A 13,850-nucleotide genomic window follows, 5' to 3' on the forward strand; every position below is an offset into this window, starting at 1 on the left:
ATCTACTTAAAAAAACAACAACAAACTTCTGGCTTTCAAATTCTATGTTCTTTAATTCATTTCCTCCTCAGACACCATTACCTATAAGGAAAGAAAGGGTATCCATAATGCAAAATGCCATAATTAAGAAAGAACACAGGAAGCTTCTCTCTTCTTTTTCTCTTATCTCCATTTCCATTTCATTTTGCCCCCTTCGACTTAAAAAAGTGCATCCTGAAAACGTCATGCATTATGGATCTTGTAAATATTAAAAGGTATGAAAATTTCTACAAAGCCAGCATTGACTTTATACATTTTACCTATCATGTGGCTCCTAGAATTCTTGTAAATAGTATTACTATCAGCCATATGTCAGAAAAGTTGTAATAATAAAACTTGCCCTTGTGATGTTAATTTCTTTGTCCTAATTAAATTCTGAAAACAGAATGTGTATTATTAAAATAGATTTTCTCATCTGTAGGCTTCTAACTTACTCAAGGAGAATTCTACTTCCCCCCTCCACCCCAGGGGATCCCTGTATTGTGCAAACTTCTAAGGATGCATATTATAAATGTTGGAGCCTAAAATATGCCATGTTTCAATTCATGGCACATTTGTTAAGGGCCTATTGCCGTGAGATTTTGGAGATATCAAAATGAAGTTGGGGTAGTTAGGTACAGGAGCTAAGTATCTAACAGGAAAGAATGGCCATCTTTATTACTTACATCCAGATGCCATTTTACAGATTAAAATGTGCTTTCACCGTTATTCTTGTATTACCCTGACCACTCTGTAAGGTAAGCATCCATCTTAGTTTCCTATCTTACAGTTGATGCATGAAGGAAAAGATAGTGAAAGGAACTTGCCCCAAGTCAATGACATTAGTGACTGACAGATTGAAACCTACATCTTCCCTTTCAAAATATCAAGCTCTTTCTCCTGTATATGAAAGCAGTTGGATACAAAAAATGTTTGGACTAGATTTATGGGGGTGAAACAGCAGGGGGCATTACTGAAGGATATAATGCCAGAAAGCTAGGCAGGAACCACTTATTAGAGGACTTTACATCTCAATCCTAAGATGTTAAGTGTTGTTATTTATGTATTGGGAGCTAACTGAAGGATTTTGAGCAGGGGAAAGACAAGGTCAGATCTCTGTTTAGGAAAAGAGCTTGATGGCCACAGGTAGGCTACTGAGAGGTATGAAAGCATTGAAACCAGGCGGCAGCTCTCACCACTTGATCCAGGAGGGGGCCTAGGAGGTCTGTGACCAGTGCAGAGGCAGCGGGAATGAAAAGGAGGTTAATGATTTTAGCATGGTTTCTGTAATAGAAGGCATGCTCAACTTTGGATTTACAGGGATACTATCAGGTCTAGATTCATGTCATACATCATAGTACCCACTTTCCAGTCTCTAAAAAAATATTTAGTCCTTCAAAATATTAATGTATATGGTAGGGCAGTTACAGATCACTGTTGCTAGCATCTTCCTAATGATTTCAAGTAATTCATTTGTTCAGCAAGCTTTAGTACGACTGCAGTCTTAATTTTCTTCCTCTGACATCCCAAGCTCTCTCTATACCAAGTCAGGTTATGAAACCAGCGTTTTGGCTGGTGCACCGTGGGTTTCACTAAACTAAAAATCAAGACATCAGCAGGGCTGCACTCATTTCTGGAACTTCTGGAGTTCACATTCTGCAGTTCATGGCCCCCTTCCTCCATCATTAAAGCCAGCGATGGTGGATCAAACGCTTTGGAGTTCTATAATTGCAGTCTCATCACAGTTTTCTGGTTCCTTGAAAGCAGAAGTGGTATTTGAGAATCCACTATCCATATGATGTCCTCTATCCATATCAGTACAACATTCCAAATATTCCATTCCAGAGTTTGTAATAAGGATGCACATTTTACCAGGCAAAGTAACCCTCCTGTGTCTCAGACACTATAACCAATATCTACACTTTCCTACATTGTGGACCACAAAATAAATTTAGATTTTCCTTAAACACCTGGACAAGAGTTGCTTAAATAAATGTCCGTTGGTTGAATGTAGGAAGTTAGCAGCCCCAACCCTGACACCCCATTCCCAAGAATTCCCCCAAATCCCAAGGATACATTTATATGTACTAAAAATTATCCTTCATCTTCTCCCACCCTGAACTTTCTCCTAGTGAAAATGTCCCTCACTGGTTGCAGCTACCATCACTCTAGTCTTGGCTGGTACTCTCCTTTTGGCTTTCTGTGAAGATGGCCAGACTGGCCCTCTTCTGACACCTGACACAAGACTGAGATGCTGAGCAAAAAGGATCAGAGATGATGGGAGAGAAAAATGTATACTTTATAACTATTGCTTCCATACATAGCCTTTCTCAGGTACCCATCAGGTCCAGACTCCATTACAAACACAATTCACCCCACTTCTAGGAAGGCCTCAGATGAGTTTCACTAATGATGGGACAAATTCAAGCTGACAGATGTTTAGAACAGGAACAGGGAGATAAAGAGTGTGAATTTATCTTTTAAGAAGTTTGGCTTTTGCCCTATGACTTGTAAAACATCAGAAGGTCTCCTATTTTTCTGCTGTGTGCCAAAGCATGCCTCACCCTGACAGTTTTCTCAGTAACTTCAGAAAAGTGTACATGAAAGCCCAGACAGATGCCAGTAACTGAGAAAAAGTCTGTCAAAATGAAAGGAAATTGAGGAGGAGTTTTCTCCTTTCTTGGCTCCAAGAGCATGTGGCCCAAGAGAGTTGTGTCATTATCGTAAACTTCTCTTATTTAGTTTTATTTTCTCTTTTTTTAATGTGGGGTGTGGGGAAGGTTGGTGTACTATTTTTCTACTGCTGCTGTATCAAATTACCACTTCCAATAGCTTAAAAAATACAAACATAATAACGTATGGTTCTATAGGTTAGAAGTGCACCTTGGGTTTCACGGGGCTAAAAATGAAGGCATCAGCAGGGCCATATTCATTTCTGGAACTTCTGGAGGCTGTTCACGTTCTTTAGTTCATGGCCCCCCGTCTCCATCACTAAAGCCAGCAATGGCAGGTCAACCCCTTTTGAAGTAGAATCTTTCTAGCACTTCTTTCATCATCATTTCTCTCTTTGTGATTTAAAGCCAGGAAAGGTTCTCTGCTAAGGACTATAATTAGACTGGGTCTACCCAAACAATCCAAAATAATCTCCCTATTTTAAAATCAGCTGAGAAGTGACCTTAATTCCATCTGTAACCATAATTCCCTTCTACCTTGTAACATAATATATTCATAGCTTCCAGGAATTAGGACTAGGACATCTTTGGGAGTCATTGTTGTGTCTACTATGGTTGGTTAAAGACAAGGAGCTAAAATCAGGAAGACATAGGCATTAGAGTGAAAACTGGACCAAAAAAGCGCCCCATCCCTGCCCAAAAAAGGCAACAGGTTCTTGATACCATTAATCAAAAGGAAAGTTGGTACAATGTTAGAGTAGAGTGTAAAAACATTTCTCCCAAATGAGAGCATGTTTATTTTTCAGTATTTTATTTAAGTTCAGTTCAGGAAAAAAGAATTTGCCTTTATTGTCCACAGTATCTGCTGCTTTTGTATATTTCACTGGGCAATCCAGATTAGCTTGTTCCTGCGTCAGTAGCCTGTCTGCTAAAGAGATGCTCTGGTGGGAGAAAAAATATTGGCCTTAGCAAATTGTGGGCCAAGTTATCAGCACTACTTACTCTTGGTTGGGGCAGATATCTCCCTAGCATTATGCATGCTGGAACATTCCCCAACATTACCACAACTATTCAGGTTGAAGATTTTGCTACTTCCTGTTGCTCATGGATGAGAAAAATAGAACATAATCTATTGGATTTGTATGTGGTAGGCGAATACCATGGGCAAGGTGCTGCTTTCTGGGGGCAGGCAGCTTTACAGCATGATGGCAGTTAGGTCTGAATAGCTGGGTAGCAGTGGAACCTCTCTAGTGGAGCATTCGAGTTGTGAGAGGTGTAGCTGTACCTCAGGCATGGCCTTTGGCAGAGTGGCTTGTAGTTATGTCCTCTGCTCTGCCTGTTATCTTCAGTGCTGCCTGAACATTCATTCAGGTTTGCTATGGAGATTCCAATGCATCATGTACGGTGGGCCTAAACTCACAATGACCCAGCAGGTGATGTTGTATGAATTCAGAGGAATTATGACTGAAGCTGGCCCTAGAACCCAAGAAGGATCCTGGAGATCATTCATCAGGCAGTGGCTTGTTTGTAAGGAGGTCCACTGTTTCTGGAAAGGAATAGGGCAAATAAATCAGGGAGGAAGCTGTGTACCAACTACAGAAATATTTATAATTTAGCAACTTATATGGGCATATCATCTGAACAGCAGCCCTGATCTGGATTCAGCCAAAACACTGGGTAGTTTTCTCTTCAATTTTTAAAACCTAAAGGGTACCCTCCCTAGACAAATGGGAACTTCTTATCATGTCTATCCTTATAAAGCATGCTATCCTTGGTAATTCTAAAAGAATACTCTGTTTTTATACCATGAAGAATTATGCCTTTTCTCAATAAAGAAAACAATACATACTGATAATATTTGGTAGGCTATGCCTTCAGTATATATCCTTTTATATCATGCTTATCAAAATATTTCATTAGAGATTTATAGGATTCATAATATATTTACCAGTTGATTCCAACATCTTAAAACCTTTTAAAGATTGAGGCCCAAAGGAATAGTGTGGGATGAAATTAAGATCCAGTTTTCCAAACTTCCACTTTAATTGCTATGACTATCACTAGCATATTTATTCATGCTAAAGTGACTGATGTTCCCATAGATACTCTCTCAACTTAAATAATATCTTGCAATTAAATTAGATTCTTCTATAAAACAATATCTGGTAACAGTCACATTTATATGATCATTCATAGGTATAGTCATATCTGCTAGTTGGTAAAAATAAGAGAACACTATGAAAATCAGTGAAGAATTTCTGCAAGCCATTAAGAAATACTTAGGGAAGAAACTGAGGAGACAAACAGTTGGATATGAGCATCAGAGGTGCATATTTTGCAGTGGCTTTCCTGTAAGTCCCTTGAAGTCAGGATTCATTCAACAGATTTTTACTGAAGCTACTAAGGCAGGCTGGAAATACAAGTAGGACAGGAAGAGATTATTCTACAGATACGAGGTTTCCTGATGAACAGTTGTTGATACAAGTGATAATAAATGGAAGTGGCGGGAATGGAAAGGTTTAGTAGAGGAAATGACTAGTCAAGATTTTGTGGGTTTAAATATATGATGTTTGTATTTGCACAGAATCGTTTTACACCTACATCCTCCTTCTGATGATACATGATCTTATGCCAGTGCTGGTGTGTCAATCATTAAGATTGAAATGTCTAGACTGGACTGATATTCTCAAGGTTCTTGGCAGAATGACTCACTTGGGTATGAAACCACATGCACACCAAACAATCACACTTTAGTCCACGGTGATAGTCTGGCATTTCTCGACATTTACAATGTTAGAAGTGAGTAACCACAGAATAGCAAGTTTCTATGCATGGTAATCTGATAAAATACTCAAGGAAGATGGAGAGAAATTAAAATGAGTATGTCTCTACCCTTCTAGTCCAAACATCCTTTCCCACTGATATGATTGGTACTTGTGGTCAAAATAGTGTCTACCACTTTTTCACTGATTAAATCACACCTCTGAATTTCACTTACTCTGAAGCTTGTAAATATATATATATCCTCAGATTTAATTTTTCTGTCAAAATGCATCTACAATTGAGACGCTTAAAAACAGTAAAGTTCAGAAAAATGAAACACACATTACTATCCACATTCATGGAATTTGTCTCACACTCAAAAGGTTAACAGGCAAGTATAATCAACCACCAGTAGGAAAATATAAGGAATCCTTTTGAAGTTTGCAGAGAACAGCAAGCACTGTTCTCTGAAGAGGTATGGTACACAGTGGTGCTAATGCATTTGGTTCAAAATTTACACAAACTAAATTAGGTTTTATCTTTAAGATGCAGAAATTAATCTGAACAAATTAATAAGTAAATGTAAACATTATGTTTTTAGAACATTAGAAAGCTAGGGAATGTAACAATAGTTACCAAGAAAAAATATATATGTAAACATGGAAAACATGTTTTTTAAAAAGGGCATTTTAGGGCAGCGAAAATACTCTGTGAGGTGATTGTGATCATACGGGTCATTGTACATTTATCAAACCCTTAGAATGTCCAACACCAAGTGTGAATCCGAAGGTAAACTGTGGAATTTGGGTAACTGTGTCAGTGAAGGTTCATCCTGGTAGAAAATGCACCATTGTGGTGAGTGACATTGATAATGGGGGAAGCTCTGCATGTGTGGGAGCCGGGAGTATTTGGAAAATGTGATTACCTCCCTTTCATTATTTGTGTAAAGCTAAAACTGCTCTAAAAATACAAAGTCTTTTAAAAAGGGGGGGGGCACTAGAAGTTCAGAAATGAAACAAGCTTCAGTTTTCTCTTCAGGAAAATTTCAAAGAGCACAGAAGTATCATTTAAGTATTTTCCTGTTAGAGAAAGAATAGCATTATAAGAAAGTAAACAAATATACTATTTTGAGAAATGTAATATGCTTATGTCTTCGCATTTCCTTGTGAATAGTTGTTTCCTTAGGCAGACTTGGGATCTTGGGGGTGATTATGAGAGCCACAGCAGAGAAGTCAAGAAAGAGTGAGAAGTTCCCAAAGGCAGTATGCAGACAGACAGTAGTCTTGACAGCCAGACTTTGAGAGGATTTCCTAAAATCCCTCATATCTCCCTTTAAAATTTCTAGAAACTGGCTTAGCAAGATTGATCATAGAGTTTTGGGGGAAAAAAAAAGGTTTTAGCCATAAAGAAAGAAGAAGAAAGAAAATCTTACCCTGTGGTGCCAAGGGTTGATGGGAAGAGAAAAGGAGGGGCAGGTAGAAGAAGGCAGAGACACACATGGCTAGATATCTCTTTTCCAGGCTGAAGTCCTAATGGGGAAAGTGTGTGAAATAAAACAAGATGCCCCAAAGTCTCTCATTAATCCGGGCCAGATGGATCAAGTGAACTTGGTGTTGGAGAGACAACCTGAGTCTGGCTTCCTCTTTCACCTGCTTCTTCTGTGTCACAGATAGGATCTACAGTGCCTGTGTTCCCTGACGAGGACATGCACAAGTAAGTTGAGAGTCAGGTTGGGGGCTGCCCCAGGGAAGCTCAGAAGTCAAGGCTCAGTGGATGAGTAATCAAGTGCCTGTGAAGGTTACAGAGGGGCTGAGTCAGCAGGAAGTGGACTGTGCCCTGAGCAAATCCAGGGTGTCCAGATGTGAGTTTCATTAGCTCACGTTTCCATAGCAGATGCCTGAACACTGCTCAGATGCTCTGGAAGACCTTCCATTGCCACTGGGCTGAGGCAGCAAACTAAACCAGATACTTCACACCAGAGGTGACCCCTTCCCACAGCTTCTACAATGATCAACTAAACCACACACTTCCAAACTGTAGAAGCCTTGTTAGAAAAGGGCTCAGGAGAAAGCCTTATCTAAGATACTTTTCATTTTACCATAGATTATTATTATAGAGGATTTAGTTTGGGGATGAGACTAAATTGTTACTTTTTCTTTTAGTTCTTCCTACCTTGTAGGTGCATATGATGAAAACAATCCAGGTGTCACCAGGAAATAAACAGGCCATGGTTTCTTTTCAAATCTGAGGATGTGAGTAAATTTGCAACTCCATTACAACCATCTTATTATTATTTACTCCTTCAGAGCTTTCTAATCTTTTCCTGGAGACCTAGATTATCACTGCCCATTTTCCAAACAAGAATCTCCTTCCTTGGCTATCATGACATTGACCTTCTTTGTCTTTTCCTGTCTATCTAGGATGCCTTGTTTTGTATGTCTTTATCTGCAGATCTTTAAAACTTAGCCACCTCTCAAGGCTCATGTTTCAGTATCACATACTGATTCATTCTGTTTGATCTTTTGTTTCATGGGAAATAGTTTCATATCCAGCATGGAGGAAAGTATTTTATAAATAATTGTGTTATGATCAATTTGTTCTATCGTCTATAATTTTGTATTGGATAATTGTTTCGCCCTCATCTTTAAATGAGTTCATGTGTATATGGCTTATCTATACTGACGCTATTTCAGTCTTTCAAGAACAGTGACTGTCATCAACAGGATATTGTGCAGTGCTTTACATAGCATAGATATTTATTAGAAAACTGAACTGCTTTGGTTATGATGAGTAGACCAAGGAGACATATAAGAGAAGTCAAGAAACATTTTGTTTTAAAATAGAAACAAAACACATGGGTAGCAACTAATTTAAAAGTAAAGCAATAAGAAATGCATGCTTCTTAAAGAGAATGGGCAAATACCTGTTTAACCACTTAAGTTGCATATGACCTCATGAAGTAGTCAGGTCTAATTGTAAGTTTCTTTGTTCATGTTCTTTCTTTCAAATGGATAGAGCAGTTGAGAAAACAATTACAGTAAAACAATGGCTTGTGAAACCCAGTGAGCTAGAAAATCAATTTTAATTAATTCAACTCAAAGAGTTTCCACATAACCAGCATTGACTGGGCATGTACTGTATGATTGGTAAATACGAAGAAGAAGAAAGCATGATTCTGGCCTCAAAGAACTTTAAGTTTAGCAGGGGGAATTAGGCATAACCTAAGGCTATACAGAAGTACAAAAAGGGGGAAACTTTTATTTTTAGGAAATGGGGAAAGTTTCTCTGAGGAAATGGCCAATGAGTTGGACTCTGCAGATGGGCAGACCTTGAGAAATATTCTGAGCAGAGAGAATCATATGTACAAAGGCATTTCCATAGAGCTTTTTCCTGCCTCTTTGCTTTTTAATATTAAGTTAATCCTCTAAATTGTAATACAAATGTGTATCAACACTGTCTACCAACATGTGTATTTATATTAAAAATGCAATCACAGTATAAAGTTAAAGGAAATTTCCATCATTATAGCATTTTTCTTTACTGAGGTAAATTTAACATATAATTGACCATTTTAAATTATACCATTTAGAGGTGCCTGGGTGGCTCCATTGGTTAAGCATCTGACTCTTGATTTCAGCTCGTATCATGATCTTAAGGTTCGGTTTGTGGGATGGAGCTCAACATAGGGCTCTGTGGTAACAATGCGGAGTCTGCTTGGGATTCTCTCTCTCCCTCTCTCTCTGCCCCTCCCCTGCTCATTTGCTCTCTCTCAAAATATATAAGATTAAAATAAATAAATAAATAAATAAATAAATAAATAAATAAATAAATAAAATGTACTATTTAGCTGCACACGGTGCATTCACAATGCTGTGCAACCATCAGCTATCTTTCTCATTTCAAAGCCATTATAGGAAAGATTAAAATTACCTGAGTGATCATATAAAGTTTAAAGTCATTATCATCTGTCTCTCCTATTAATTGGTCCATGCTAAAGAAATGTCTAATTTTATTTGTTAGAAATTCAATTTGCCTTATTTAAATTAAATCTGTATTTTTGGGACTCCATACCTTCAGATTGTTTCACACAATTCATCAATTCAATTTTCCGTTTTTAATAATTTTTTAGACATTATGTCCATATAGCTTAGGTTATAAGGTGCACATGAACATTTTTATTCATGGCATGTATGTATATGGAATATCATTCAGCCTTTAAAGGGAAAGATATCCTGACAAATGCTACAACATGGATGAATCTTGAGGATATTAGGCTAAGAGAAATAAGCCGGTCACAAAAGGACAAATATTGTCTGATTTCACTTCTGTGAGGTACTTAGAGTAGTCAAATTCATAGAGGCAAGAAATAGAAGGGTGATTGCCTGGGTCTGGGAGAAGGTGGGGAGGGGAATTTTTATTTAATACGTACAGAGTTTCAGTTTGGGAAGATAAAAAAGTTCTAGAGATAAATGATGATGCTAGCTGCACAATATGAACATACTTAATGCCAATGAATTGTACACTTTAAAATAGTTGAAATGGCAAATTTTATGTTATGTGTATCTTACCACAATTTATTTATTTATTTTTTTAATGTTTATTTATTTTTGAGACAGAGAGAGATAGAGCATGAACGGGGGAGGGTCAGAGAGAGGGAGACACAGAATCTGAAACAGGCTCCAGGCTCTGAGCTGTCAGCACAGAGCTCGACGCAAGGCTCGAACTCATGGACTGCGAGATCATGACCTGAGCCGAAGTTGGCCGCTTAAGTGACTGAGCCACCCAGGCGCCCCTGTATTTCACCACAATTTAAAAAATAAAAATTAAAAAAAAATATTTTCTAGTTGATCAGAGATATGTTACCCCACTAAGAGGCAATGAATAAACAAACTTTCCTACTGCCATGAGAAAACACTAGGGTAAATGTCCTTATTGTGCTATAGACCTGTCATGTTCATAGTTATATTTACAGTTTCAAGTCAGAAGCACAGAAAAATCCAATAAATCAATCTCGCCATCAGGAACACCCTACGTTTACTGATAAGGGTCAGCTCACCTGGGGAAAACCCGCTTCCCTTACAAGGTTTAAGACTTCTGCTTAATGGGGACTCCTGTTTGAAAACTGTCCTCTTGAGCAAGAGATGGGCACATCCTAACCTTCTCTATCTTTCTTTGCCATTATGAAAACATCTAAATGGCTGTCTGTTAAGAAAGAACATATCTTGTAGCACCTTCTAACTACTGAAAATTATTCCGAATGTACAACACTCCTGACAAAGAAAACTCAACTCTTTCTGCTTTTAAAAACAAAAGGCATAACAAATACAAAAGGCTTTTAAAAACAAAAGGCACAACAAATAACAAAGACTCACTATATATTTTATTGTGATGACTTCGATTTCTGTTGGATTATAGTTATTGATATACATATATTCTAAACAAGCACATCATAAATTTGGGCATTTAGAACTGTAGCTGAGCATTTGGAGCAACAACTAATTTAGAAGATATCTATCAGTAATTCAAGCAACTGAACATACCATAAGATAAAATAATATAAAATTATAGCCTTTTAAACATTATGTTTATACTGCAACTCCTCAAAGGAAAAATTATTTTTGTCAATGATCTGTTTTTACAACATGAATATTATCAAATACTGTGCCATATCACAGGGACTTAAATTACCTGAGTCAGGAGTATTTTTTTTTTTTGATGGGTATCTACTTTAGATTAACTTTAAATATTTTTTAAAAACTTTTGGAAAATATGGTATGTTGAGTATAAGTCCAGTTGAAAACTATCTCAAATAAAAATATAAGAATAGATGAAAATATTTTTTGTTAGTGGAGACAGTGGTAAAAATTAGGGAAGAAATATTGACTTATGTCAGGTTTATTTACTTTACTTTGTGGAGTTTTTGCCTATTCTTGGGCTTCTCGTGGCCACCACATTTAGATGTTACTCAACACTGACAACGAAGATCTGCGTGGAATATTTCCAAGCTGGCCCTTCTCACCATTTTGCCTTTCCAAATTAGGCCTCTGACAGAATTTCCCCCTTTCCAGTAAGGTCACACCACTTTCTTAGGGAGAGAATATAGGTTGCTTTTTTATGCCTTCCTTTAGTTTGATTCCTCCTGTATTATCTATAGAAGCTTTCTTAAGGGGGGCCTGAGTTGTTTTCCTGGACAAAAGATGTTACTCTTTGATCACAAGGTAAGAACCTGGGATATCACTGTTCCCTTACCTTTGACTCTCACTAAGGGAATAAGCTTAGGGTTCTCTGTTCTTAAAAGGAAAAAAAAAATCCTCCACCCTGCATTTTATTCCTTGTGATTATGGCATTACTTTCTCTACACCGTCAGGCTAACTGAAAAACTGCCTCCTATTGCTCATGGCCCAGTCACACCATGCTGCTGAAATCTACCAGTCTACTGCACACATGATCTCTTAATTTCTAAAACAGATGACTTTGGGATGCTTATCTTACCTGATGTCTCAGCATCGTCTGATGATACTATGGGCAATTCATTCCTCCTTGAGCTCTCTCCTCCTTTGGCTTTTATTTGCACCATATCTTATTTTTGCCCTCTACTTTCCCTTCTATTCATGGAGTTTTCTTCTACCCATCCCATAAATGTTGCTGTACCCAAGGTGGCCTTTCTCACAACTCAAACTTAGTGGGTTTTGTCTCCTCATTTATGTAGCTTCTTGTAGCACCAATATGCTTTGACACAAATCTGCATTTTTAGCTCAGGTTTCTCTGCAATACTGCCATATCCACAGGCTCAAGTCCTTCTGATTAAAGTCCCTACAGCATCTCACACTGAGACTCTTCAAACCTGAAATGTTCTACTCTTTTCCCATACCTTCTTTCCTACTTTATGCTCTGAGTCAGGAATTAAGAGTCACTGTAAATGAGCTAAAAGGAGAAAGCCAACAGAAGTTACTTATCCCTAAAAAAATATGAAATTTTTTTACATGAGCGTGCAATGGTTTCTATAACAAGCTAAAAATGTCCTTGATAAACTCGTATTTCTCAGCTATCAATTTCATATACAGATGAAATAAGGCCCTAAAATTTCATTTGATATCCTGCCTGCAAGTTCCAGATTAGGGTAATTGATTTATATGTTTTTCTAAGCAGTAGGCATTTTGCATTTCAATGAGGCTATGATAGGAAATAATTCAATAAATATGGTCTATGCATGAGTTTTCCTATCTGTGTGTTGACATTAAACTGAAGTCATGTTTGGGCACTGACACATGGGCATTTGTAGAAAGTTTAGATATAAACCAGTCTCAGGAAAATGTTTTTATGCCTGAATTTTAAGTAGCAGGGCTTTATGTCTGGAAAGTATTTTGTTTAACAGAAATAGCACCAAGTACAGTGAGGCGAAACGGTGACTGTTGACTATTCATGCTCACAGTGCTGAACGTTATGTCATGACTCGTGTTATATACCTTTTTCTTCACACATTAGGCCAATGTTTACCAGAAAGTGAACAGCACAGCCAGTAGATGTTTTGACCTGTGAAAAGCATTACTTAATTCTCTGAGGTCTCAGGTAAAAGTTTTCAACTGTGAGTTGACCTTTGGCCTGTGAAACAAGTGAACTGTTCAGAGTCGTCACCCTAAATGTCTCATTACAAAGCCTGAGCTGGCACTTGAAAGTTAAAGTCAGGTTTAAAACAACTCAAGACAGATTGGCAAATTAATGTTAAGGTCTCACATCATCGTGTTTTCTTTTTCTTTTGCATTTGTGTTTTGGAAGCTGTCTCTAGGCTCTGAACTTCCGTGGTCTGGGTGTGAACAGTGGATATGTTCAGCACGGAATGTTGAAAAAATTCTCACCAAACAAGTGTAGCAGTTTTAATCAGAATTAGCTAAAGGGCATAACACTGTAAAAGAGAAAATGAACCACTCTTCTGCTGTCATCAACAACGAGGAAATGGCTCTAGGCAATAGCTGAAAAGTGCTTTTGAACTTGAGAAGCTCAATGATTTGGCAGTGAGGGGGATCTTGTTTGTCTTGCTAGTTCTAAAGAACTATTTATTCCTCAATAATTCCAGTAAGTAAGGCACAAAGAAAAAAAATCAATCTCATTTTTTCTAGATACCTCCCCTTATATTATTATATTTTACATCACATCCAAAATATTGTTTTTATATACATCTTAATATATGTTATATCTATTTAAAAGATTATCTTCATAACCTAATCCTGCAAATAAGGCAATACACGCTATAAAGTTAAAGTTGTTTTGAAAATGATAGATCCTTGTTGTCTTAGGAAATTAAAGCAGGAAAATTTTATCTTGGTCTCAATATCCTTTTTCTTTTCTGAAATAATCATAAAAGGATTTATTTCCTTAAGAACTTGTTAACTTATCTAA

The 13,850-nt window shown here is 37.4% G+C and overlaps 1 long non-coding RNA gene across 1 annotated transcript in view; it reads left to right on the top strand.

The window, feature by feature from the left end:
* Window positions 1-7,776, top strand: part of LOC113603063 (uncharacterized) — a 35,673-nt gene extending 27,897 nt beyond the window's left edge. Inside the window, exons 2-3 of the long non-coding RNA XR_003424620.2 lie at window positions 6,974-7,166; window positions 7,616-7,776. This is a non-coding gene — a long non-coding RNA (uncharacterized LOC113603063). The remainder of the gene's footprint in view (window positions 1-6,973; window positions 7,167-7,615) is intronic.
* The last annotated feature ends 6,074 nt before the right edge of the window (window positions 7,777-13,850 follow it).

The sequence above is a fragment of the Acinonyx jubatus genome, chromosome A2 (assembly GCF_027475565.1).
Source record: "Acinonyx jubatus isolate Ajub_Pintada_27869175 chromosome A2, VMU_Ajub_asm_v1.0, whole genome shotgun sequence".
In the NCBI taxonomy this organism is placed as follows: Eukaryota; Metazoa; Chordata; class Mammalia; order Carnivora; family Felidae; genus Acinonyx; species Acinonyx jubatus.